This window comes from Periplaneta americana, chromosome 7 (assembly GCF_040183065.1).
Source record: "Periplaneta americana isolate PAMFEO1 chromosome 7, P.americana_PAMFEO1_priV1, whole genome shotgun sequence".
In the NCBI taxonomy this organism is placed as follows: domain Eukaryota; kingdom Metazoa; phylum Arthropoda; class Insecta; order Blattodea; family Blattidae; genus Periplaneta; species Periplaneta americana.
In genome coordinates, this window is record NC_091123.1 from 173,207,297 (window position 1) to 173,231,371 (window position 24,075).

Consider the following 24,075-nt stretch of genomic DNA (forward strand, 5'->3'; position numbering starts at 1 on the left):
AATGATCTGCCTGTCTGTCCAATGTAGAACTTGTCGCAACTATTACATGTGAGTTTGTATACATCGTACAGAACAGAAAACACAATACAAAGACATCTCAACACACAAAAAACACAAATAAATAAATACGACCACACAGGTGTATACAAACTCACATGTAATAGTTGCGACAAGTTCTACATTGGACAGACAGGCAGATCATTCCAAACACGCTACAAGAACACATTAAAGCAATAACCAGAGGACACAATACATCTACATACGCCGATCACATAACCAATGCTAACCATACATACAATAACATAAATGCGGACATGGAAATCCTACACATATAACCCAAGAACCAAAACTCAACACACTAGAACAATACGAAATATACAAACACACTAAAACACACCCCGATCAAATTCTCAACACACAGATCAATTTCAGTACACACACACTACTGGGTGTTCATTTCAAAGTGTGTCATGACGTCATTGTTGTTGGGTCACCGATTTGAAGCGAGTTTCAGTTTATATGTTAGAGAAGTTGCCTATTATTTAAGGCGTTCTTCAATCTGAACTTGAGAACGTGTACGGTATAACTTGAAGGGCGTAGCAACAGATGGCGGTCTGTACGGTCTGTGTGCTACCATAACCTCTTTCGAACTGTGTTTTGCGCCGGCAAGTCGTACGCAGGGTATTTGTTATCATCGGTTGCGTACAGTAACATTCCACAACACAAATCAAATGCTCCGTGTCCATGTTGACCGTCGAAGTTAATGTCAACAAATACGTAAGTAATCGTCTTAACCCTCTCCCCATATCCCGACAGTACGTATTTCCAAACAGTTCACATTCCTGCCACTACCGGCGTTACCGTACGTATCGGCACGTACTCTTCAGAATGAACGCCGTACTTGCTAGCCAACTTCTCTGCCTCTTAGATTATACACCTGAGCTGATTGAATTCTCTAGGCTCATCAGCTAGCCACATGACGGCATACAGCGAGCCAAGACACATTTTGAACTGAACACCCAGTATTTGGCTCCACTATTCAACACCTTTCAACAATCAAACGCACCCACATAACAGGCAGAGAAGTTCGAGATGACGCCGTAGGCTCTGAAGATGGTGTGATGATACACCGAAACAGCTGTAAGCCGCACAGACTTACATAATTAACACGAGTAAGTTCCACTAGTTAATCAATTACTGCTTTTTTAGTTGGCTATGTCGAGATGAGGCCGAGGATTCGCTATAGATTACCTGGCATTTGCTTTACGATTGGGGCAAACCTCGAAAAATCCAACCAGGTAATCAGCTCAAGCGAGAATCGAACCCATGCCAGAGAGCAGCTCCAGATCAGAAGACAAACGCCTCTGCCGACTGAGCTACGCCAGTAGCAAATGGGAATTGATCGAAAGGTTGCTTCTAGAACTTCGAACCGCATATGTTCCGGGAATCGGAAGGGCTCAGCGGTGGAGCGCGTCTCACTCCCGCAGGGACTGTACTACGCCGCATTGTTGAGGTCGTTGCCTGCGTCCGTATAAAGCACGGTCGGCAGCCGAGCGTGGCAGTAGACGCGATGGTGCGCTGGGCGGTGCTGCTGGTCGTGCTGCTGGTGGCGGTGGCGGCGCACGGCGCGCCTTGGCTCAACTGGTTCACGCAGAGCACCAACAGGCACCGACTGGGCGGCTCCGGCTCCAACCGCTCCGGTAGGGATCGCTTCAGGTCCATATGCAGAACGATCAACCCGGACAACTACGCCTTCCCCGGCCGAGTGCCCTACCCCGCCGCGCCGCTCTGCCCCTACTGATGACAGGTAAGTTATTGTATTACCGTACTACTGGTGACATCGATAGCTCATCTGGTTACAATTCCAGCGGACCCGGGATCGATACCTGATAGGGAATTAGAGATTTATTTTCGTTGTGTAGAAATGAGTGCATATTAATTTTTCTTTTGTTTGTTCTTCTATACTGGTAGTGCCGATTTTACCCATTCTGATTCCTGTCACTCATGAGTGTCGTGTTGATTAAAACCTCCAATATTGTGAAGACGAAATTAACCAAAATATCGAATTATTGTTGGGATTTATTATTATTATTATTATTATTATTATTATTATTATTATTATTATTATTATTATTATTATTCTCGGGAGGAAATTAAACGCAGAATAAATATGGGAAATGCGTGTTATTATTCGGTTGAGAAGCTCTTATCATCCAGTCTGCTGTCGAAAAACCTGAAAGTTAGAATTTATAAAACAGTTATATTACCGGTTGTTCTTTATGGTTGTGAAACTTGGACTCTCACTCTGAGAGAGGAACATAGGTTCAGGGTGTTTGAGAATAAGGTGCTAAGGAAAATATTTGGGGCTAAGCGGGATGAAGTTACAGGAGAATGGAGAAATTTACACAACACAGCTGCACGCATTGTATTCTTCACCTGACATAATTAGGAACATTAAATCCAGACGTTTGAGATGGGCAGGGCATGTAGCACGTATGGGCGAATCCAGAAATGCATATAGAGTGTTAGTTGGGAGACCGGAGGGAAAAAGACCTTTAGGGAGGCCGAGACGTAGATGGGAGGATAATATTAAAATGGATTTGAGGGAGGTGGGGTGTGATGATAGAGACTGGATTAATCTTGCACAGGATAGGGACCGCTGGCGGGCTTATGTGAGGGCGGCAATGAACCTTCGGGTTCCTTAAAAGCCATTTGTAAGTAAGTATTATTATTATTATTATTATTATTATTATTATTATTATTATTATTATATTTTATCATGGATTTCTAAAGGCTTTGGAAATCGTTCGTCCAGCCAGCGGTGAACTTCTGCCTAGGTTCCAACCTCAGAGGGGGCCCCGGCCAGGGAAAATAATAATGCAGAAATAATAATGTGGCAGGGATGTACGCAAGAAGGGGAATTACTGGGTTTGAATCCCCCCTTGAACTAAAAAAAAAAACAGGAAGAACAACTGTTTGTATGCATCTGAAGTCTGATTAGTGTAATATGTAGCTAATCGGCGGTGTATACAATGGAGGGGGAAAGGAACTGGCCACCCTTCCCTATATCTCCTGGCTTAGTTGTCTCATAACTAGTGCCTTTTGCTAACACTTGTGAGGTTCAGACCTGTCTTCGGACATCCAACTAAACAACAACATGTATTTCAATATATTTTATTGTTTCAATGAATTTTCCTCTTATGTAAAAAAAAGTGTTTTACCTATCATATACAAATAACTGTTGACTAAATTTTGTGTGTGTGTGTCTATATATATATATATGATTACTGTATAAGTGTAATAATGACACAAACATTTTTTATTATACAAAATTAAACGGAAGTTCAAATTTGTTAAAAATAGGATGCCTGTAAAAAAAATTACGTTTCAAAGGTTTTATAAGAATATTCATGTAATTATGTTCTATTAGATATAATAATAATAATAATAATAATAATAATAATAATAATAATAATAATACACAAAATTTAAAATACCCATAATGTAAATTATTGTGAACAATTTTAATAATGACCCTCCCTTGACAAAATTCTGCCTCTGCCACTGATCTCTGGACAATAGTGACGCCATCTGTTCCTTTGCAGAGAAAAAAGTTCGTCGCATGGCTATGTAATTTTGTAATTATAAATGTAAAAATTATGTGTAAAAAAGCATAGTTGGTACTTGTTTATTAAGTCTGCTTGTCTATTTCTGAAGCCAAAGTGCATTAAATAAATAAAAAACAAAAGTAAAGTTTCTTTCCTGTCCATTGCTGTTGAGTAACGGTTAGCATGTCTGACTGTGAAACGAGTGGGCTCGGGTTAAAATCCTGATTGGGACAAGTTACCTGGATGGGGTTTCCCCTCAACCAATTGAAGCAGAATTGCTAGCTAATTTTCGGTGTCGGACTTCGGACTCATTTCGCCACCATTCTCATAACATCATCCATACCATAGCCCGGGTTCAGTTCACAGTGCGATGTGCTGTATTTGTACAAGAGTGCGGCCATTCAGCTACTCAATCATTCACAGAATAGGAGTTGTAAGCACAATGAACCTCAGACTGAAGTGCAAAACTTCGGGTGCTTCCTTAGTACGAGAAAAAAAAAAAGTTTCTCTCTTGCTAAATTACCAAAAAGGAGGCCCCGTCTCTGTTAACTGCCTAGGGGTCCTGGGTCTCTATGTCCGAACCTGTGTCCAGCATGTCATTACAACATTTTTCGTCTTTATTTAGGAGTTGCTGGCAACATGTACTCAATTCCTGTGCTTCAAAGATATACAGTAGTATTTCATTGACAGTTGAAGACATTCCTAAGCTTTTGTTCTTTTGATGTCTAATGATTCACAGATAATTCTACTCCTGATATTTTCACTGTTTCAAGCTCATGATATTCTTCATTAATAGATAGATAATTTAATTAATTATATCAGTTTTTCTGTACTGAAATTATCAGAGTACCATTCACCCATTAATATTACTACATAAAAGAATTATTAAAATATATTTAAGAAGAAAACTTGATTATCCAACTAATCTTATATGTAAATAATTTAATGTTTTGAATGTCAAGCAAATTTATATGTATTCTATTTTGAATTACTACCATAAATATGAAACTAAATTTATATCATTCAATAATGGCCACAACACAAGAAGATACAATATTTTGCTCCCTCTCATTGAACCAAAATGTGAGACTGAAGCAGGTCTACAACACAGTTCTAATTACGGCCCAAGACTATATAATGATTTCATAATTATTAAACAATACATTATTACAAAAACAAGTGCTTGAAATGTTTTTAAAATTAATCATAATATAAGTACTTATGCTTTATTTTTGTCACTTTAACATGTTGTATTCTTAACTTGGTATGTTTATGTAATGTTTGTTTTTTTCTTCTTTTTAATTTTATGTGTAATTACAGATAACAGTTTAATCACAGGTATTATTATTATTATTATTATTATTATTATTATTATTATTATTATTATTATTATTATTTTCTTCTATCCAGTTTCATTATCAGTCACATCTCACCTCAAGCATATTGCTTTTTCGGGTGTGACCTAGTTACAATTTTATTTATACAACAATTTATACGAGTAATATGTATTTGAATGTGAGATTGGTAAGCAATTTTGAATTTTGAAGTATATTCATATACGAGTATTACAATACTATTGTAAAACCTTTGTTAATGTATGTAATTTTTGTTTGTTTGCAATAATAAACTTATTACTGTATTTATTTTTAAAAAAGTACTAAAAGGTGACACGCAATGCCTGTGGTGTTTCGAAAATTTAAGCTATGAAAGAAAGCTGGCTAATTCTTAAAAGAAATATAATACGTAAATACTATGTGCTAGCAGTGAGCTTTCACAACTAGGAATAGACTTTAATAAATTTAATAAATTTGTCTTTATCCAGTGTACTTTCATATTGTTGTTGTTGTCAACTGTCCAAAGACAGGTCTCAACATCACAAGTGATACCAACATGACACCACTTATGAGGCAACTAGGCCAGAAGATAATGGGGGTAGGATAGCCATACATCGCCGATTAGCTATATAATTATTACACTAGTCAGACTTCAGATCGTTCTTCCACTGACACATATCGTCAAGTGCTGCCTGATAATAGCTTTACATTTTTTCATATAATTGCCTCGAAAATCGTCTGATTTTAGTAAATTTGTTCTAGTCTTTCTAGTATTCCTATGTTTACATTCATGCTAAACCACTACATTATTCTTCTAAAGCAAGTGCAAAGTAGGATATATGTCTGTATGTGAGAATTATATCCCCAAGCCATAAAATTCGTTTACCTGCACTCCACGAGTTGAAATGGTACAATCCAAGGCGATCCTTAGACTTTTTTGTGTTAAAGACGAGTATTTTCTCTGGACCAAAAATAGTACTATAAATCTGTGAGTATTTTCCAGATCAAAAATGCAGATGGAGTAAAAATTAGTATTTTGCTGTAGATTAAAATAATAAAACTTGAATATTTTTCCTCGATATAATTAGTGGTATGTACATTTACGAAGACTATGGTAGATTACGTTCGAGCAAAAATGACATATGTTAATTTGCTTCCTTAGTTGTGGTGAAGAACTCATCATTGCACCATCATTCGATGGGTGATATTGAATGGAGAAATGTTGAATGATAAGAAGAAAAATCTGCTTCAACACCGACCTTATGTTTAATTAAAATTATAATTGATTAAACATTAATTATTTCAAGACAGTGACAAATGATTACATTATTTAAAAACTCTTCCCTTATAAAGCAGAAATAAACCACGCAAGCTCCACCTGTCTACCTATCATACAAGTGACAAAAGAAACTTCATAATGCTATTTTTTGTTTATACTACAGGGTTTGCCAGGGAGACAGGCGATTTTGAAGTATGCAACACACGAGTATAGTAGCAGACAGAAGGCGTTGCTATCTGGGTTAAATTGCTGAAGCTATGTCATTTACACAGCATTAATTAGTTACTATGGAGCAGTGGAACAGTGCATAGCTTGCATTTATAATCAATTCAAGAACAATTATTCTTTTACCATTTTCTTTTGGTGGCTTTCTTTTCATGGCTAATCCTGTGGCCTCAAAGTTTATAATCCATACTGATGATAAGAGCATTAGGCACACGATCATGGTGCCCCAGAATGAAATGCCTATGAAATTCCCTCCTATACTAAAAGCCAGGTTATGAACTGACTAAACCGGAAGCAACGTTCTGTTGCTCTCTTTCTGAGCTCTGTTGCCACATAGTGGCGCAAGATTCAAAGCGTGTTCAGTGTTTGTCACCGATATGTCTAAAATAGCTGTAGTAGCTGTGTTTTCAATTATTAATTTAATAAAGCAGTATATAACGAATTCAAACGTTTCAATTAAACGAACGAACAACAATTCGATTCAAATGATAATAATAACGATAATAATATAGTGTTATCTAATTTATATCAACATATATTATAGTAATTTTTATTTTATTTTGAGTCGTCGTTATAAATCAAATTAACTATTTGGCTATTTTTGTACATCAATAATAATTTAATGGATATGATTTTAATTTTATATTTATACTGATTGAGTTATGTATATTCAATTATTATTATTATTGTTATTATTATTATTATTATTACTATTATTATTATTATTATTATTAATTCTCATATAATATATTAACAAGCAAATATACGAATCTATAAAAAAAATCATTTGTTTCTCCAGACTTAAAAATGCGCTTCCTTTTGTATCGTAACATTCGGGAGAATTCATTAATCTATTTCAAGTACTACTGTATATAGTTCTCGATAACACTTTCAATAATATTAGTAATTAAAATTATTGTTTTTAAGAAAGCACGAGCTAATGACATTAGTATGAAATGCGACTCGTAATGCACGTGGTATTGCAAATGAACTGGGAAGTTTAGCTACATTGTCTCCGTGATCCCGTTGCCAGATTTTCGTTAGCAGACGACATTTTCACGTGAGGTCCAATGAAAAGCTCCGTTCTCCTTCTCCCCTCCACCCCGACACTCAACGTGTCACCGCTGCACAGACTACCCCTCTAACCCGCACTTTCCTCTCGCCCACCCAACTACTTCCTGTTTAGTCGGTTCATAACCTGGCGTTTAGTATAGCAGCATTGTAACTGTCATTTTTAATGCTTTAACTGCAAAGACATACTGTGCACCATTCCACTGCTCCATAGTGACTAATTGTTTAGTTATGCGTAAATGGCAAAGCTTCAGCAATATGACAGATAGCAGCATCATCTATACTCTTGTGTCACATACTTTAAATTCATCCATTTCCCTGGCGAACCATGCAATTTCAATTGTATCTCTGATTTTTATATGATTTCTTTTATGTTTCAGAAGCAGTGCTACAACCCTCATACAATACAGTACAACAGTGTTGATATATATTCTACAAAGTGGTGACATCTGTCTACAGACTTGCTATGAATAACGATTCGAACAGTCCCTGTAACTGTGCTGTATATATTGCAGACATTGTGTTGCAGTTATTCAAAACACCAGCATATCACTGCATAATGCACTGGAAAAAGTATTATTTATATTAAACAGAGTACAAAGAAATCTAGGCCAAAAAAAAAAAATTATAATGTGTAGGATCCAGAAAACCCAATGTGTCATAAAAGAAAATGAAACGTGTTCCCACACAAACAAATCAGCATGCGGTATTGAATTTGAACACCGTACGATTTGTACCATATATAATAAAATTTTTCCCATAAATAAAGAACAATATTTATGTTAGTTAAGGCTGTTTATAAAGTCATTTTTATCTTTGATTATATAGACAACAGAATACAATGAAAGCTGAGATTGTACAAAATTCGAATTCAACACTGTCATATCATAAAATGTACAGTTATCTTGTGCTAATAAGTAAACAGGAATGCAACTCTACCATTGAAGAAAAGCATGTAAGCAAGCCTTAATGTATGAGTCTATTTCGTACAATTTCTGTGTATAATAAAGACTTATTGTACTTCTTCTAGTTTACGTCAACAAACTTCCCTAATTTTAGTACTACCCACTCTCTCTGCTGCTAAGAAATCTCCTCCACGCTCAGTAATACTGCTGAAGAAAATTGTAAACAGTGGCCAGTGTCATATGAGAATCTGCCAGTTTTGAAAACTCTGCAACTTTCATTGATACTTCTCCTAACTTTAGGCCTTCAGGCTGCATTGTGCACTTTTTATTCCTATAATCAACAAAGGATCATCTATGCGAAGAGTCATTCCTTCATTCAGTGTTCTAACCAAGAGTAGGTCTTTCATTGCAAACCCAGCTTTCTCCGATCTTTCCTATTTTCTGCCTTCCTCTTTGTCTCCTTCATTCAGTGTTCTACTCGAGGGTAGGTCTTTCATTGCAAACCCAGCTTTCTCCGATCTTTCCTATTTTCTGCCTTCCTCTTTGTCTCCTTCATTCAGTGTTCTACTCGAGGGTAGGTCTTTCATTGCAAACCCAGCTTTCTCCGATCTTTCCTATTTTCTGCCTTCCTCTTTGTCTCCTTCATTCAGTGTTCTACTCGAGGGTAGGTCTTTCATTGCAAACCCAGCTTTCTCCGATCTTTCCTATTTTCTGCCTTCCTCTTTGTCTCCTTCATTCAGTGTTCTACTCGAGGGTAGGTCTTTCATTGCAAACCCAGCTTTCTCCGATCTTTCCTATTTTCTGCCTTCCTCTTTGTCTCCTTCATTCAGTGTTCTACTCGAGGGTAGGTCTTTCACTGCAAATCCAGCATTCTCCAATCTTTCCTATTTTCTGCCTTCCTCTATGTCTGCTCTTATGATTCATATATCTTAATGTCGTCTATCATCTGATATCTTCTTCTGCTTCGAAGTCTTCTCCCATTCACCATTCCTTTCAGTGATCCTTCTGTAGGCAGTTTCTTCTCAGCCAGTGATCCAACCAATTCCTTTTCCATATTGGGTCTCAAATTCACATATTTCCGACATATTTCAAGTGGCTGAAATGATCGGTTGTGATCTTGATTAACAAGACTAAAATGTTCTACCACACTTTATTTTTGTATACGGAACTGTAACAATCACTACATTTCTTCTTTTTTTTTTTAGTAGGTTATTTTACGAAGCTTTATCAACATCTCAGGTTATTTAGCGTCTGAATGAGATGAAGGTGATAATGCCAGTGAAATGAGTCCGGGGTCCAGCACCGAAAGTTACCAGCATTTGCTCATGTTGGGTTGAGGGAAAACCCCGGAAAAAACCCCAACCAGGTAACTTTCCCCGACCGGGAATCGAACCCGGGCCACCTGGTTTCGCGGCCAGACGCGCTAACCATTACTCTACAGGCGTGGACTACATTTCTTCTATCAGAGATACTATCAATTGACGTTTTCAACAGTGCTGCAACTCGCCAAGCACCAAAAATACCCATCAAAAGAAGAATCTGAAATACAACAAGTTTATGTTACTAAACAAAACATGAATGACATGAAATCAGTTCTAAACCATACATCTAGAATAGGTTTCTCCAGGAATGCATTAATCTGCTTTCTTACTTGCTTTCACCTTTGGAAAACTACGACAAAACAATAATCTTATTAATCTAACAATAGCTGCAATCGAAAATAACTTTCATACACATATTACTGTCATACTAACCATCCAATACTTACATTTTCATTCACAGACATTATCCTCTTCAACATGAAGTGATATAACCACAATGAAGAAGTTTTACATTTAATTATCTTTTCCGAACATAAGTCAATACAATTTCTCCATTAACGACTCTTGCATACCTTCTTTTTCTCATTCACAAAATAGACAATACTGGTAGACTCCTTTTTTGTGCACTGCAGAAGATTTCTTAGTAATTAGCAACATACACATCATGACTTCGCCCATTACATCATGAGGAATAACTATTTCTATCATTTTGGCAGTTATTTATTTATCTCTACTTGAGCACTAACACATTCATTCGCTCTGTAGCTTCTTTCCTGCATCTTATGACACCAATTTTTCTTAAAAAACACTCAAAACACTCAATCCCAAACCGACACATCACCAACATTAAAATTCACATATTCATTAATTTATCACTCCTTCACAACCAGCATATTACCAAAAATAGGCCTACATTTTAAAATTAAAATCTTCTTATAAGACTCTGATTTTGTTAAGTATCAGTAATGCATAAAATATTTTATTCCCGCGTGGAAATTATCCACTCATGAATAAAATCCTGTACCATAAAATACAATTTACAATGTACTGTAATGTAGAATTAAGGGTAGGAAATTATTTATTTAACCTGGTAGACATAAGGCCATCAGGCCTTCTCTTCCCCTCTACCAGGGAATTACAACTACAATATTAAGAATAAAATTACAATTATAATTACAATTAATATTAAATTTCAAATACAATAAAAATCAAAGTACTAAAAGATTAATTGATTAATAAAAGCTGCACAGTTAAGAAGAGAGAAGCATTTCTTTTATTAAGTAAAAAATTAAACCTACTCTACGCAGTAAGAAAATGTTTAATAAGTTTGCTTTTGAACACTACTAAATTCCGACAGTCTCTGATGTCACTGGGTAGTGTAATGTGAAATTCTATGATTTTAATTGTGCATAATCACTGTTAAGTTCATAATTTCTACAACACTTCTGGCCCAAATAAATTCAGGTACTTCCAGTTCAGTATCATCATCATATTGGAGATGTAGGCCATATGGCCTGTTCCGATGCTATAATGCTTCAGTTCAAAAGTCTCTTGAGAAGTCAATCTTCATTTCTTCCTCCACAGGGTGGTTTAGTATAATATGTTGATGTCCATCCTGTGGAGTAGTAATCTGCATGTCGGATTGCGAAACTGCGAGCCCGAGTTCGAATCCTGGTTATCAGTTACCTGGTTGAGGTTTCTCCGGGATTTTTCCACAATCCATTACTGGGTAACTTTCGGTGCTGGACCCAGGACTCATTTCACTGGCATTATCACCTTCATTTCACTCAGACATTAGATAACCATCAAAGTTGATAAAGCATCATAAAATAAATCAATTAAAAAATATATGGTATTTACTATATTCAATTCAGTGTAATATGGTAATAAACTAATAATTAACATCTAGTGAATTAAAGATTGTCATTTGTTTATTGTCACAAAAACATACAAATTTTAGCAATCAATGACAAAGACACGCTTCACAGAAGAAAAAAAAAAAAGCAATGGAACACCAAACAAGAGAGGCAAAAAATCAGTGATGAAAATATTATGATTGTGACGTTAACTATTTAACACGTGAAACCAACTCGAAATTTGCTATTTCATTAAACAATACAATTCCAATATCTGCTTAGAACTGTATTAGATTTTGCATCGATTTTGATCTAGACCTACATCTATAGGAAAAACCTGTTCATTTATGGCTGAAGTAATGTTTTACCCTCAGATCCCTCATTCTATTGTTTGTGGCAATGAGTGCTAGTCATCATCCTCACTACCACATTGTTACAATGGCAGCTTACATCAAGTTACCTGTTTTTGGAAGCGATTTGCAAAAATAATTACAACAATGCTCTGTATGCAAAACACTCTCTCATAAAGTCAAGATTATGCACTTCTGTTAAGTACAATGTAGTACCTAGCCACCGGCGTGGCTCAGTCGGTTAAGGCGCTTGTCTGCCGGTCTGAAGTTGCACTTGGGCGCGGGTTCGATCCCCGCTTGGGTTGATTACCTGGTTGGGTTTTTTCGAGGTTTTCCCCAACCGTAAGGTGAACGCCAGGTAATCTATGGCGAATCCTCGATCTCATCTCGCCAAATACCATATCGCTATCACCAATCTCATCGACGCTAAATAACCTCGTAGTTGATACAGTGTCATTAAATAACCAACTAAAAAAAATGTAGTACCTACACTTCAATTCTGTTACCTTCTACTCAAACACATTTCTTATTTACACTTGAAGTATGCACTATTCTTGAAATCAGTTTGGTGTAATGTGAGTTTTATAAAACTTAGAGACTACATTGATTTATTGCAATATTTAGAAAGGGCACACATCTTTTATAATGTATCAGGGTTCCAAAAAAATTAATCTGAAAGATTTATATAGTGCTTGGTACAAATGACTGCCATGTGGTACATTTGTTTTGGCAGTATAATCTATGGACGTGATCATGTTGATAAAATTCAGAATGAAACCAAGTATAAACACCTCAGTCGACATTAATCCTTAGGGACAGTGATTAGATATTAAATTTAATCAGCAGGAACACGATACGGCAATTTTCACAATTGATGCCGTGTTTTACTGTCTGAAACATATAAGTACAAATTAAAATCTAAAGGAACGGATATCAATTTCATGCCATTTGTTTGTGACTAGTTTCTATTTTAATTTTAGTTCTTATTTTAAGATAAGGTTCTAATACTTCCTACAGCTACATGTCATTGCTTTCATAAGTTAAATTCGTTTTTCTATTTACAATCTTAAAGTAACAAGTGTGTCTTTCATCATGTTTTAAATGCTTTCTGCAATCAGAAGAATTTGCTTTCAGAGGCGAAAATAGTACATTATGCAACGAGCCTATAATGATAGTAATTAAGAATCGAGTATGGATATTTATGAAATGAGCGCAAGCGAGTTTCATAATTTTCATACGAGCTTCTTAATTACCATTATAGGCGAGTTTCATACGACTTTTTATGCTCGACCATATTTTATTTGTAACTGACAAGATCGGAAGTGACCTTGTTCTAGGTCGTGAATTGTGAGATGTGCGCAGACGCGAAAGTATTGATTTTTTCCGAGGAACAATAATGTCATTGACCTTGATGTAGTCCCGTTAAACTTGATAATATTATAATTTTATAACTTTGATTATTGAATTCGACATTGAAAAACGAGATGACAAATTGAATTTATTTGAATATTATTTACAATTAACGCTAATTATTATAGTAACAGAACATAACCTTCTGCGACAGTTGGATTTCCAGCCTCCGTGACTTTTCGCTAATTCTCTTTCGATTGCATATCCGACAATAATCGATACTTGCGGTTTTATAACGGTACAAAGCTGACCTGTTATTGGCTGAACAGTTGTAACCTGAGTCGTCATTGGCTGAAAGACCTGACCTTTAATGAGTAGATGTACTTTAATGAGGTCCATTAAAGGTCTGCGACCAGGTGTATAATTACTACATTTCGGCATGGTCGAGCATAAAATAACTTCAATTACTAGAATCTTGTACATTACTTAATTAACTACAACAGGATTCGTCTGATTACTGATTTTCATGAATCTTTTTATTGAAGAAATGAAATCGAACGTCAGTAAATAAAGTGAACAACAATGCCACATAGTTTTAAAGCAATAGTGTTATAGGTCGTCTAATTTCTTATGAAAACTTTTCGTAGGAAAGTCTATGTTTCCACACATCTAAATAATATGTAAATAATCTTCAATTTTGAGAAAGAAAATGGATCAATGACTCTTTACGAGAATGTAGTATATGGTACAATGTGTTCTTCAAGCTGTGTATCTTAATTACTTGATTATTTCTTAAAAGTAGATTTACTTACAAGGATGAATATGGTCAACTGCGAATAAATTCATAGAAGATCGAAATATGCTACAGTACAAAGCGTTTAGCTTGGCTCAATGTCCCATACTAATTTCAAACCAGTGGTATTTAAGTTGTCTTAACATCTAGAATTACTCTCTGAGAAATAATGCTTTTAAGCAATTTTTCAGCATGGACTCTTTAAGTTTTAGAAAATTCATTTCTTGCATTTTATTTTAAGTTTGATTGTAGTGAGTTTCCAATTTATTTTTCAGTCCTTATACGTTTACCTTTGCATTTAAACATTTGCATATCTAGCCAACATGTTTAAAAGTTAAATCTTGCCCTTTTTATGTAGTAGAATAGAAGAGCAAACATGAATTTGAACACAAATTAATTGAGCCCATTTTAATTTAAACCTGTTACAGAAAGGCCTTTTTCACATATGGATATCACTATTTTCACTACTTTAAACTCTGTTCACCCATATTAACGTTGATCATTGTTATGATTTTGTTTCTGTACTTTGCTGAGTGATTTGCACTCGATTTGTGTGACGTAATTCACAAGAACTGAAAGAACACTATCAAATCTTAATGTTTTCCTCTTTGTGTGATCTTTATAATCCTTCACAAAATGCTTGCTACAAACTACAAAACCATCACATGGTTGCCAATGCCTATCACCTTCTCCTACAATTAAATACAGTATTAAAAACTGCAAAATTAGCGTCAGTATTACAGAGCTAATGGACAAATTATTGTTTAGAGATCCTAAAATGGAACACAAAGTACTAACAAATTCAACACAATGTATAAATTGATACTTATCATGGTTGGAAATAGATTGCAATAACTTGTTTCTCAAGTTTTATTCACTCATTCATTTATAAATCGCAGGTACCATATGTTCTTTTAATTTGGATTAAAAACACAGGTACATACTGTACATTTTATGTGACTCATACATTTACTAGAAACACAAAATAAGAGCAAATCAGCAACCGTGCCCTTTACAGAACTATGGGAAACCATGAAATAGGGACGAAAACTAGTGCTAAGGGTCAGCCATTGAACTGTTTGGAGATGAATGACCAGGTATTTTCTTCAGATGGAGGTCTAGCTTTGACATATCAATATTTATTATACCGTTTCCATACTCTTCTTATGAAGGATCACATAAATATAATCGTAGTAGAAAGACATTTTATCAGCATTAATATTTTCGAACTGCAGATATTTCTGCTTTTAGCAGAAGTGTGACATAAAGATATAGTCTAGCATCATTATGTAATTGTAACTTACAGCTTATAATACGTAAATAAACAATCCTTCTGATAACTCAATGTAATAAAAATCTAAATGCATATGAAACTGAGATACATGTTCAGAAATGCAACACACCATTTTTATGACAGCATAGAAGGAAAATAACATTTTTAAAATGCATCATACCGGTATTAAATTCTGACACAGAGGTACAGCCATTTCTTAAAAATGTTTGTACGAGTTGTGCATAATTCATTCTTTAGGTTTTCGTTACAGAAAATTCTCAAAACCTTTAACATCGATGTAACAGTGACAAAAATATCAACTCTTAGATGGAAATGTAAAATAAATACAAATATGAGAATAATGATATGAAAAATCGTTAAGTAATCGTACTACATTTTTATGAGAAACCAAACACTAAACATACATGTCAATCTATCACGAAACTTTGAGCTAATGTTATGCTGGAAACTTGTAAATATGTGGAAACAAATTTTTGGAACGTTAGCACATTTGTTCACGAATGTCAGAACAAAAAGGTATAAAACATGCATGATTGTAGGGACAGTTTTACAATGTTTATCAAGGCTTAATATATCATCAAAAAATTCTCAAAGTATAAATAGAATTTTCATAAGTACTGGGAGAACACTATGGCAATAAAGTGATTTTCGTCAACATGCTAAAAGACAGTAAACAGGTACTGCCTTTAGTCATAAAATCTTAATATTTTAATACGGACGAATTTCAAAATCCATAAAAGTAACAAAATTGAAATCTTAATTTCATATAAATGCTATAAAAAACATGTTACCATGACAGAGAGGAATTACAATACGTTGAAAGAAAATTCAGCACAAGTGTGCATTAAGTACAGACATTTGAAGATGTTTAACAAATTGGGTGGATTATTAAAACTGTTTACTCCAAAGTACTTCCAGATTATGAACAGTATACCATCTCAAGTAATGTATCTTTAAGTGATATACATACAGTAGACAAAATTTAGGACAAATAAGAGAATAGAGTTTAAGATGATGCAATTTTCCCACTCTGTTTGAAATAACCTTTAATACATACAGTCAGTTTAGCAGAGATAAAACGCAAATAATGCATTTTACCACATGTACAGTCTTAGAAAAAAGTTTTGTAGCACAGATAGCACACGTACAGTCTTAGAAAAAGTTTTGTTGCACAGATATTTTATAAGTCCCAGAAAGAAGGCAGTACACATGATCAGAGGATGAGCGACTTGGTTCACAAGAGAATAGTTGAGGTAATAAAATTAGTTTTGTTTCGTTGTATGTCTGATCATGCGCACTGCCTCCTTTCTGGGATTTATAAAGTATCTTCGCGACAAAACTTTTTTTTTAGGCTGTATAAGTAAAACTCTGACATCTATCATTCGTGCATGTGATGTTACCCTAACAGAATCAACTTAGTTTATAACTATAAGATTGCACTACGGTTGAAGTAGTCTTTGTAATTAGTTAACATGGGTTTGAGTGTTGTAGTCACGAGATATTCAAAGACTATATTTTCAGCTCTTTGTAATCATATTTTAGATCTGATACTCTATAAGCTCTGTTACATGAAGTTAATTAAATTAGATCTTATAAGAATTAAAAGGAAACCAAAACAATGTCATTAGAGTTAAATATTGGGTGAGTAAAAAAGAACTTTACACTTTTAAACTGTTGCAGAAATTAAATGGAGTTAAATTCAAAACTCAAACTTCCATTATTTCCTAAGTAACTCCCAGAGTTTTAGTTAAGGCTGTGTTGCCATATGTCACTGGTTAACGAAGATTACAAACAGCTAGTTCACAAGAGAAGATTTCGTGTGTTCCTAAGTTAGCAAGACGGTATTTGGAGAGATGAGGCCGAGGATTTGTAATGGAATTATCTGACATTCACTTTATAGTTGGGGGGGGGGACAAAAAAAACCCAATGAGATAAATTAGCCCATGCAGGAATCGAACCCAGGAGCTTTTTACCAGCAGACAAACGCACCTACTGCCTGTGCTATTCCAGTGGCCAGGTACCGCTCCAGTCTTAAAAAATAGCTCTTGGTATGAGATTCAATAGATAGGTTCCCTTTTATTTGCCTCCTTAATGAATGATGGAGCAATGCATAGCTCTGGAATGACGGAAGTTTCTGCACTTAAGACATGGTGAGAAAAACCGAACATTTCTACCACTAAATAGTGTTGCAGGTGTTGAAATTAAGCTTATCAGAATGGTACAATGCATGCTGCTGGACTTCGGGCAAAATTTAACTGAAAATAAAATCTATATTCCACTACATTCAAGAATGGGTCTTCTTCAAATGTAAAACATTAACTGTTACAATACTTTGTTCATTTACTCTACAATATGTTGCTTTACTATAAGGCATGTCATGATATCTAGAAAAAAATTACAATTGAAAATATTGGAAAAGAGACTAAGTGTGTGTGTGTCAATTTGAGCAAAAAAAAAAAATCATATGAATGGGGCGCAATTCTGATTGGTAAAGAACCTATATATTCCTTTCTTTGATATAAATACAGTAAAACCTCGATAAGACATGCCCGCTTATTATGCTATCCCATGTAATACGCTTTTTTTGTCCAGTCCCTGCACATTTCATATATAACGCCTTTATAAAATATCCCATTTGTTGTGCTCAAGTCCCGCATAATACGCTGTTTTTATGGAATATTTTCGATGTAATTTTCAGCAATGTACTGTAACAGCAATGAAACATCTTGGTCATTGAATTCACTAGTGCCATTAACCTGAAAAGTATTGGTATTCGACCCTTTACCTGCGCATTTAAACCTTCATACTTCATACCTTAGTATACCCCACCCTCTTGTTATGCTCTCTTATTCGACACCTTATTTGCGTGACTAAAGCCTACATACAGTTACAATACCTCACCCTCTTGCTAACCCTCTCTCTCAAACAGCATTCCTCACTCGGCCGTAATAAAATTCTGGAAATTTTTCCTGGGCAGTTTGTTGTCCTTTAGTGTATTGGAGTGTCTGTGAATGTGATTACAATGAGTGTTAAAAGAAAAGCGCTTTCTGTGTCGGAAAAATTGCAATTCTTACGAAAGTACAATGAGAAAGTATTCTTAATCAGAAACAACTCTCTGATTCATTAGGAATCCCATCATCAACATTAAGAACGATAATAAAAAATCGCGACTCAATCACTACAGCTGCGACGTTGAGAGGATGTAATCGCAGAAACTGAAGTGTGGTAAACATGAGGACTTGGAGAACACACACACGGCAAACAACTATAAATGGCTTTTTTTTTTTTTGAAAGAATTAAGTACAGTACATATTGTAAATCTCTTTAACGTACAGTACAGTAATTACATAATGGAGTAATACTATATTACCTTTAATGAATCATGTATTTCAATAAAGAAAAATGCTAATAGATACTGTATATAAGTCAAAATTAGTATACCCGCCTAATACGCGATCCCGGTTAATACGCGGTTTACACCCGGTCCCTTGAACAGCGTCTTATCGGGGTTTACTGTAAATGCACCACTACGAACGTGTCAGTATATGATTTCTTATGTCATGATCTTGATCGAACATAAATTGCTTTCTACAACACACAAATATGGAAACAATAGATGCATTTTTCTGTATCGAATTTTGGATGTCACAATACACATAAGGAACACTCTGACGAACTTGCTTGAGCAATGTGCACAACTCACACGTAAGTGCAAATGTGTATTGAAGCAGTTTGTGGTACTTTTTGGAATCAACTGTAACCCAATAATTCACTTCAGGAACACTAGCTACATATTTATCTTTTAACATAAACTGTACATTTTTCTCGCTATTATGTCATAACGAGAATTAGAGTAATTCAAGTTTGCTATTTTTTAAGAATCAAACGGCCATAGCTTCGAAATAGTTCTATATCACACCCATGTACTTATGAGGATCTTTTTACACAAAACAACTTCAAAAATCATAGCCTGAAGTTATGGTCTTTCTTCGTGCATGTGTGTATATTTTTTAGTAGAGTTTCTGAAGAAATAAAATCCTTAACCAGTTCTGCAGTGATCTATAGTATTAGAAATATTAGCAATGACATACAGACATGGACAAATTATTAGATTAAAACGTTTTCTTGGAAACATAATGCAATTCGTCATATCAACTATCAGTATTATAATTCACAGAGTCTCCATTGATGTAAATATGATTGTTTACATCTTCTGGTATATTTTTCCAATGGTTAAGTATACTTTTTTCTGGCTATGTTGATACTACTGGTGTTTTAATTATATACTGCAGAAGATATTCTCCCATGGCCTGCAAGAAGACCGGACATGAACGAAATTGAAAATCTGTGATCTATACTGAAGAAGAAAGTGAACAAAAATGGCTTACAACAAAACATGGACTCATTTAAGCACTGTCTGATATCTGGCTAAATGATGCTGATGTTCAAAGAAAGTGTCAAACTTTAGTTTCCAGCATCTCTGACAAAATCAACGTGTTAATAAAGAATAAGGGAATGTTCACAAAATATTAGTAACCTCCAGACTCAATTTTCTGTTCATTATTTCTGTGCAAAGTACATTTTTGTTCATTATTTCTACCGATAAATACAGCTTCATTGCACATACAATTAATTTCGTCTAATAAATTGTCCACGTCTGTATATATTCCTATAGCTTCTTATTGGGAAAGAATCTTTAGTCATTTTGTCTACGACCATACTTCTGACTGAACCAGTTAAGGTTGGATATTGAAAAAGAAATCGAGACATACTGTATGTCTCCAATCTACAACTTTTATAACTGTATAGAAAAATTTCTTCAGAATCTGAGGTACAAAACCATAACAGTGATATGAGACACTGGAGATATTAAGGGATGAACTCAACAAATAATCTCGAAACTTGTATTCTATGAGTTCGTCTCTAATATTCACAATGTTTCATATAATACTCACTCACTATTTAGAATATACCATATATATGCGAATACTCCAAGCATATTTTTTCCAGAATTTAGCGAAGAAAAACTGGAGTGTGCGCATTATTTGAAATAAGGTTGGTAATGCTTCACATCAAACAGTGGATCCCATTATACTATAGCGTTGTCTGGTCTCGTGCTTCAGTCTGTGTGGCACAGAGTTGGGCAAAACAATTCTTTTTCAGAAGTTGATTCCAATGATTTAATCATAAATTACAAATCGATTTTAACGATTCATTCACAATTCTTACCAGTCTGCGATTCCAACTATTCTTTTGAATTGTCAACGAATGACTCACAAGACTCTTCCCTTTGAAATCCAAGGGTAGAACAAAAACGTTCTGCATCTCTCACATGGCATGAGAGGTGAGCCACTGGATGGTCTCTCTGTGATTGGCTGGAACCATTCACCATGACCTCCATTAGTCTACAAAATTATTCAAGATAGTGTTTCCTAATTTGCTATTGCAGGTAGAGTTCCGGCTGCTTCTACAACAGCATGTTAAGATTATGATTTTTTAATTAATTTATTTTTTATTAGACAGTCTAACAAAGGTAGAGGAGTGATCTTGCGTCATATTGTAGATATAGCATTCATAAATACACACAAAAATTTCATCACAGAATGATGGATAGTTTTTGAGTTATGTGGGAAAAGCTTTATCACTCCACAGTGAACTGAAATTAGATTAGATTAGATTAGATTAGATTAGATTAGATTAGATTAGATTTATTTATTTAACCTGGTAGAGATAAGGCCGTCAGGCCTTCTCCGCCCCTCTACCAGGGGATTACAACTATAACATGAACAATAAGATTACAATTAATATTAAATTTACAATTACAATTACAATTACAATTACAATAAAAATTAAAGTACGACAAGAATACCTGATTAATGAAAGCTAGACATTTTATCATAGAAGTTAAGAACAAACAATATTTTTGTATTTACTAAATTATAAATTAAACCAACAATAACAAAATTCTATAGTGATGAAATTATCGGATATTGAGATATTTTGTGGTAGATTAAAAGAACTATTTACAAGAAACCATGTCTGAACGAGTCTCAATTACTGACCAAGTGCCTAGTAAGTTTGCGTTTGAATTCAATTTTATTTCGACAATCCCTGATGCTAGCAGGTAACGAATTCCAGAGTCTTGGCAGGGCTATTGTGAAAGAGGATGAGTATGAGGAGGTGCGATGGGATGGTATTGTTAGTATTGTTTCATGGCGAGAGCGTGTGTTCAGATTGTGGTGGAAAGAAAGGTAAGTGAAGCGAGACGAGAGATACGAAGGAATAGAAGAGTTCAAGATTTCGAAGAGAAGGAGAAGTGAATGTAAATTTCTTTTCTTATCTAGTTTAAGCCAACCTATTGCTTCCAGGGATGGGGTAATATGATCATATTTACGAACATTGCTTACAAAACGTACACACAAATTATGAGCACTTTGAAGTTTCATTTTGTTGTCGCTGGAAAGGTCAGTCAGTAAAATGTCAGCATAGTCAAAATAGGGAAATACAAGGGTCTGCACAAGGGACTTTTTTAAGCAAGAGGGAAGATGAACATTTATCCTTTTTAGCACATGAATAATAGAATATACTTTTCTGCAGGTTTCTGTGATTTGCATGTCCCAGTTGAGATTATTATCCATGTGAATGCCAAGATTTTTTACCGAAGAACTGAAAGGGATATGCACTGTACTTACTTTAACGGGGGAAATGTCGAGGTGCTTTACAGCGTCGGTTTGCCGTTTGTATCCTAATATGATTGCTTGTGTCTTTCCAGGATTGATATTAAGATGGAATTTCTTTGTCCATGTCACAATCGAGTCAATGTAAATAATTTTTTTGAATCGTAAAAATATTTTTTTCATATAGCAGAAGGATAGTGTTTTATAAGTACTAATTTTCATTATTGCACAATATACAGTAATGGACGAAACAAAATGTTGAATATTTCCAAAATGTTACTGCTGTACGAGTAAGCTGTATCTAACTCCTTAAAGCAGGCATGTCAAAACCCTGCACATTGTGCAGTCGCGCACATTGTGCACTGGTCTCTGTGCAATGTGCAGTTCCTATTCCCCTACCTGGAGGGAGTGAATCGGCTTGGAGGGGAACGTGACAGGGCTGTACATTACCTGCAGTAGCAGATCAGCTTTTGTTTCAGTAACACAGATCAGTACGGGTGCTCATTGAGCTGTGATTGTGAATGCGTTATGAAAAATAAAGTGAGGAGTCCACAGATATAACGAAGAAGAGAAATCACGAATCATATAACGTAACTGTCATGATGTTTTCCTCAGCCAACAGTAATTATTTTAAAATGAAAGGCTTTCATCATATTATGTGGATCTAATAGTGATGTGAGAATTTAAATCAGATTAGTAAAGTTCTCAAAATATGATATTCGCCAGCTCTTATTTCTTAATCAGTACTCTCACGGCAAGACAAACATGACAATGATGTTGTTTTGGAGTCTGTACTAACACAGCCATCAATGGTTAGACGACTTACAACTTTTATTTGATAAGCTGATATTTTATTTAGTTTTGGAGTACATCATTATGCAGGATTAATTTCTTGTAAATAAAACACAAATTACAGCCTTCTTTTTTTTTTTCTCTCATAAAATTAGTGTATGCGGATTATTTGATGCCGCAGGGTATTTGCATATATATGGTAATTCTATTTTTTGTCTTTTAAACATTGTAGCAACTAGGCCTAGTAAAATCTAGTTCCATTTAAAAAAAATAAAACAAGTAACATTTACTGAGCAAATTACTTAAAAACATTGATCATGAATTATATTTAGTTTTTAAAAATTCGTTTTCCATATAATCGAAACAAAAAATGTGCCATTTTTTTCCTCCACGTGGATTGTTGGTACATTTCGTTATAATCATTCAGTTTTGAGAATATTATATTATAACAGCCATAAGGCCAAAATTATTTTATTTTCACATTCATAAGTTATAAATCCCTGAACTAAACCACAAACAATTAAATATTCTCAATACATATTAAATAACAATGGGATACAGAACATATGAAGAAACTTATGCTTCTGTGCACAGTAGGCATTGTATATGATATTAAATGAAAAATAACCATGACGTCAACATTCATTTGTAAATATTTATGGTTTTATAGTGACTACTAATGTATTAAAATAACTTGCAATAGAATGAATAGATTGAATCCAAGATATACAGCAAACAACACTAAAAATAAAATGACTTATTATAAAACAATAAGGATATATAAGTATTGTGGAAATGTAAATAAATTCGCCCAACAACGTAATTTACTTTCCATGTAGATTTCAGAATCGCCAGTGAGAACTACACTTCAACAGTAATCCTACTTCATCCATTCTTTGTCCTCTATAACATAGCAAGCGCACTTGACAACAGGCTCATAGTCGCTATAAATCCAAAAATAGAGCTCAAAAACTGTATTGAGTTGATAAAGATTTAAATTATTTATTCTGATATTTTACTGAAGTTTCTTTTACTATATCACCACAGTCTAGTATATACAGTCGCGAAGCTCAATACATAGTAAATATGCAAACATTAGATAGTTGCTCACCACTAGGATCGCTAATATCGCCTCATCACAGGCAATGCAAAATAGTACCGTCACAGTCGTTTTTAGTACCCTCAAAACTCACGCTTCGTGACTGTATATAGTAGACTG

The 24,075-nt window shown here is 34.7% G+C and overlaps 1 long non-coding RNA gene across 1 annotated transcript; it reads left to right on the top strand.

Moving 5' to 3' along the window:
• Positions 1–961: 961 nt before the first annotated feature.
• LOC138703740 (uncharacterized) lies at positions 962–8,546 on the top strand. The gene is made up of 2 exons (XR_011333254.1): positions 962–1,807; positions 7,898–8,546. It is a non-coding gene; the product is annotated as an uncharacterized lncRNA (long non-coding RNA).
• Positions 8,547–24,075: the final 15,529 nt, after the last annotated feature.